At 40.4% G+C, this 5,888-nt stretch overlaps 1 long non-coding RNA gene across 1 annotated transcript; it reads right to left on the reverse strand.

The window, feature by feature from the left end:
• Positions 1-3,313: 3,313 nt before the first annotated feature.
• On the reverse strand, positions 3,314-4,118 carry LOC122760741. The gene is made up of 3 exons (XR_006358479.1): positions 3,871-4,118; positions 3,430-3,724; positions 3,314-3,343 (listed from the first exon to the last, which is right to left on the reverse strand). It is a non-coding gene; the product is annotated as an uncharacterized LOC122760741 (long non-coding RNA).
• Between the last annotated feature and the right edge of the window lie 1,770 nt (positions 4,119-5,888).

Below are 5,888 nucleotides of genomic sequence, written 5' to 3' on the forward strand. Positions count from 1 at the left end.
CACTGTGTACAGTGGAGATGGGGTGCTGCTGTCCTTGACTCGGGATGTTGTTTGTCAGTGGCGGGAATATTTCGAAGATCTCGTCAATCCCACTGACACTTCTTCCAATGAGGAAGCAGGGTCTGGGGACTCAGGGGTGGGCTCTCCTGAGGTTACTGAGGTGGTTAAAAAGTTCCTCAGTGGCAAGGCTCCGGGGATGCCCAACCACTCTACATGTGCTTTGTGGACTTGGAGAAGGCGTTAGATCGTTAGACCGGCAGTAAGTCGGATCCGTTTCTAGTGGAGGTTGGACTCTGCCAGGGCTGCTCTTTGACACTGATTCTGTTCATAACCTTTGTGGACAGAATATATAAATGCAGTCAGGTCGTTGAGGGAGTCCGGTTTGGTGGGCTTAGGATTGGGTCTCTGCTTTTTGCTTCATCGGGTCGTGATCTTCAACTCTCACGGAGCAGCCAGGTGTGAAGCGGCTGTGGTGAGAATCAGTACCTCCAAATCTGATACCATGGTCTTCAACCACAAAAGTGTGGAGTGCCCTCTTCAGGTCGGGGGTGAGATCCTGCCCCAAGTGGAGGAGTTTAAGTATCTCGGGGTCTTGTTCACAAGTGACGGAAAAATGCAGCAGGAGATGGACAGATCGCTGCGGCATCTGCAGTAATGCGGACTCTGCATCGGTCTGTCTTGGTGAAGAAGGAGCTGAGCCGAAAGGTGACGCTCTCAGTTTATCAGTCAGTCTACTTTCCTTTCCTCACCTATGGTCATGAAGTGTGGGTAATGACTGAAAGAACGACATCGCAGATACAAGCGGCCAAAATGGGTTTCCTCTGCAGTGTGTCTGGGCTCTCTCTTAGAGATAAGGTGAGAAGGTAATCCGGGACAGGCTCAGAGTAGAGCCGCTACCAGATGAGGTGGCTCGGGCACCTAGTTAGGACGCCTCCCTGGTGAGGTGTGCCACAAATGTCCCACTGGGAGGAGGGCCCGGGGAAGACCAAGGACTTGTTGGAGAGACTCTGTTTCTCAGTTAGCCTGGGAACGCCTTGGGATGCCCCCAGAAGAGCTTGACGAAGTGGCCAGGGAGAGGGAAGTGGTAAAATTGATGGATGGTTACCGAGTTACAATTCATGTCATGACTCTCTTCTCCTTTCTGGATCTAATATAGGCCTGGTGAGATAAATAAACGGAAGTGAGACAAAGATAGAGTTTTCTCCTGGAGTGTCTACATTTAATGACCACAGTAGGTCCACAAATAGGAGTTTTAATGGTTCTATGTGTTAATGTGTGTTAGCAGCACAAAAGTGTCTTTTAGAGAAACTCATTAACGCTATAAAAACTTTAAAACTAGAGTTCCAGAGGGTGTTATTATTTTATCTTGTGAATGTGTAAGAACAAATTAAAGGGGTGATGGTGGTATGATCAGTGGTAGAGTGAATTGTCTTTCAACTGAAAGGTTGAGGAGTTGATTACTGGCTCCATGAGTCTACATGCTGATGTTTCTTTGGGCAAGACACTTAACCTCACTGTGCCAGCTGTGTGTGAATGGGTTTGAAAGAAGTGTGATAAAAAATGTGCTCCACATTCATGCAATATATAGATGTTTGATTTTATGTGAATTGGTGAATGACAAAAACTGTAGTGTAAAGCAGCTTTGAATCGTCATAAACACAGAAAAGCTCTCTATAAATACAAACCATTTAACATTTAAAGGTAGAAGTCAATAGTGCCCACAATGCTTTCATACCTTCATGATCCTTAGTCCCACCTGGCGAGTGTAGAGCAGAGGAATAATTTCTTGGTACGCTACACATACTTTGGTGACCTGTAATTCTCTCAGTAAACCTTTTGCAGCAAAGCGGCCATAATCATGATCTCCTCGCAGCAGCCCCACCCAAGTCCAGTTAAAGTGCACCAGCAGCTGTGCAATGGCTTTCACCTGGGCTCAACAGAAAAAGACAATCACTCACTCAGTTTCCTATCACAGACATTAAAAAAAACTTTCATTAATGAACAGCAATATCTTCATAAATTAGTTGGTGTTGCGCCCTGTTATAACATGTCTGTATTCTGTAAATGATAAAGCATGGAAGTTTGGCGAAACAAAGAAATATTGATGTGTTATTGAATAGGGACACAACATATATGCATTGTTAATAAAATGTAAGCAGTGCTGTATATATAAGACTCTCAAACAAGCAGAAAGACTTACAATGAATCAATAAAAAGAATTATAATAATAAAGGATTATCAACCATGATTATTATAATGACCAACACTGAAAAGAAAACTAACATAAGAAAGAGGAAAACTTATATGCTTTATATGTATATATATATATATATATATATATGTATATGTATATATATATATACATATATATGTATATATATATATATGTATATATATATATATATATTTATATATACATACAGTATTGGCTATATATATTTAATATAATATATTTGAATATTAATTAATATTATTATATATATTTCAATATTAATATTTAAATCCTTTTCTTATGGCGTATTTCCACCGGCAATACTCTAAGTAGCATTTCCTGGTACCAGGTACTATTTTTAGCACCTGCTCCGGTGAGGTTCCAAAAGTGTGCTGAGTAGGTACTATGCGATTATTGGTCAGACTGCCATAACAGGAAAAGACGTCCCACACAGATATCAAGCCGAACAGTGCCAAACTGTGGATCAGTTAAAACTACTTAACAATCCTAAAAATGTGAACTAATCTCCAACATCTACCAGGGAAATCTCTATATTTAACAGAGGAATCTGGTGTACTTAGGGACTGCACAGCTGACCACGAGCTGCATCACAGACCCTGCCACTGTAGTCTGTGGAGTAGGAGACCGTGCTCCGGAGACGTGTGGACAGAAATCAAGCCAAACATTGCCGAACTGTAGATCAGTTACTGGTGTAAAGTCACTAGTGTGTGTGTGTGTGTGTGTGTTTGTTTGTGTGTCGCGTATAAAAACTAAGTCACTGCAGTTTCACGCCGCCTCGCAGTGATGACTAGGTACTTTTTTTGTAGTGGAGATGCAACCTAAACCGTGGCGTGTCGTGCTGAGGCGAGGCAAGTAGAGCCGTTGGAAATACGCCAATAGTGTTTTAAGATTTGCCTCTTTGTTTATTTAATTTGACAGTTTAAAGCTTTAAAGGTAGTTGTAACAATTATTTCTGATGACAGAGTAGGAAATGTGTTGAGCTTTGACTGAAAACAGTAACTGACCACATGTTTTATATTTTACCTGGTAGTCATCATTAGGAATTACTCTGAAGAAGGTTGGATATTTTTGTCTGTCTGACAAACATGCACATGAAGAAGCGTAGCTGATCTGTGTGAAAACAGAGTGCAGTGTTAATCAGAAAAGAAAAGAAAAACATTTTTGTGATGATTGACATAAATAAAAGTCCCTGTTACCATGGGGATCTTGAATAGCTGCAGGATTCTCGACACAACAATAGACCGAGCAGATCCAGAAGCCCCAATCACAGCGAGGAGTGATGAGACATTTGTGCACATAGAAGAGTTTTCCTCACTCACTCCATTCAGCATCGATAAAACAGCCCTCTGTCCTGTCAGTGGATATCCACATGAATCAAAGATTTTGTAGCCAAGTGTGTGATTCGGCAACAGCACTGGATTCTGGTTTATCTCCTCCACTGCCAGTCTCATAGTCTGAGCCCACCGGAAAGCCCTTGGATCAATTCTGTGGCTGATACAGATGAATGTATTCTGTTAATTTAACATCTATAATTATTATCAACACATTCAGTCCATTTTATATTAAGACTGCAAAATTAGACATAATTCACAGGAAAAAGTAAGTCAAATCCTCCCACTATCATCTATGAAACTCACCCATTGCAATTTATCGGTGGTGGTCTGTAGGTGCCGTTAAGGTCTGGCATTTTCAGATTAAAATGCAGGGGGAAAATCCCACCAATGACATAGTCACCCTGGACCACAAAGCCTGGTTGGAAGCTGTTTAGAAGAGTGCACTTTGAGGCTGCTGGTGGAGCTGCAGTGGTGATGCTGGAAAGTAAGCCATCCGTTAACGTGAGGACACTGACAGCAAAGTAAAGCAAAGAAAATAAAGTAAGTGAAGTCATAATATTTCTCTGTGCTGAGGAGAGAATGAGAGGGACAGAGCAAAATATAAGGCACTTTATAATCTCAACCTTCTCAGTCTGGCATCTTATTAAAGACAGAATGGCTTTGGATTGGACAGCAGTCCACAATCAGGAAGTGGGTTAATGCAAACTGTGGGAAAAAAAGCTAAGGGCCTAGACAAAGAAAGCAAAAACAAAGAGAAATACACAAACAAGTACAGTCTCATATGATTATGTACCTGTTATTATTTGTTTTTTGATGCAAAGATGCAACATACAGTTGTGTCTCTCGTGATTTCTGTTTGGTCCTTGTCAAAAGATGAAAGTAAAGACTCAACTAATGTCCTTTTCCTTTTTTAAGGTGTTTGGGTCTCTGTTTAGTATTTCTGACATATTTTCAAGTACTTCAAATTTGAAAGTATATATATGAAATTTGGCAGGGTGATCAGACCAAGAACTGGACAAAGATCAAGTGACCTATTGAGTGTAACTCCTTCTGAAGACTTGTACAGATCATCTGTGTAATCTTTAAACATTAAACATGAAAAGTTTCTAAAAGTTCCAAGCTACCTTACAGGGTGTGTCTGTGGAACAGCAGTGAATTTGCATGATCACTATGAAACGCACAACTTAGACTTCCTACATATCACAAGTGAAATTGTATCAAACATCTCTTGGTGACATATAATCCAATTCATGTATGAAGCACATAAAAAACAGCAGACCATAGTGCTGTACAATAGTCATTAAGTAATTGATGTAAGCAGAGGTAGAGCTACCTGTTCAGCATTTCTGCCTGAAGCACCTCTGACGGTGCTGTTTGGCTGGCTGCAGGGTTGTCAGCCAAGAGCCATCCTTCATAGATGTTTCGCTCCTTCAATCTAGGAACATCTCAGGGTGTTGGAGCAGTGAGAGGGACTGTAGAACCTGATAACGTAATAAATCCCTGATAATGTAATAAAAATGTGCACTTGAGTCCATTGAAAATGTAATAAAACCTGATAATGTAATAACTTCCTGACAATGTAATAAAGTGCATTTCCCAATAATGTAATACACTTTTTACCAAAAATGTAATAAAGTATTACATTAACGGGAGGTTATTACACATCAGGTTAGCCTTCATTTTGCAGGTCCTGATAATGTAATAATTCCACAAAATTGTAATAATTTAACAGCAGACCACCCGTTACTTGGGTTCAAGTGGTGATACTGTGTAAGCAACACAAGCTCGAGAGCTCTAGTGCCACCAGCAGGACAAAGTTGGACATGCATGTATGTACATTAACTTTTGACTTGTTCATCCGTTTTTCACAAACGATGTATCACTGGAACCCTTGGGCCAAGCGTTATGTGGCTATATTGTTATTAGCTATAGCTCAGTATTGTTGTTTTAAAATGCAAATGTTACGCACATCAAAACTTGTGTTCGATCAGATGATCGTATAATAAGCTGTAACAGGAGCATGTGAGCATCTGCTATTAACATGAATAATAAACCAACCGAATGTGCAGGGCCGCTGTTAAGCTTTTGGGGGCCCTAAGCATAATTGGTCATGGGTGCAGTGACTCTGCTGATGTGCTTATAATGTGTGAATGACACAGTTTTGTGTATGAAGTATTGATGCTTATGATTTAGCAACTCTCTGAGCACATCATCATCATTCAGATCAAAAAAAATAAATATTACAACTAAAAGTAGCCTCCTGACTAAAATGGACTATGCAACAATGACTTAGGGTTGTATTTACTGCAACTGCACTGCAA

This window comes from Solea senegalensis, unplaced genomic scaffold, assembly GCF_019176455.1.
Source record: "Solea senegalensis isolate Sse05_10M unplaced genomic scaffold, IFAPA_SoseM_1 scf7180000014020, whole genome shotgun sequence".
Lineage (NCBI taxonomy): Eukaryota > Metazoa > Chordata > Actinopteri > Pleuronectiformes > Soleidae > Solea > Solea senegalensis.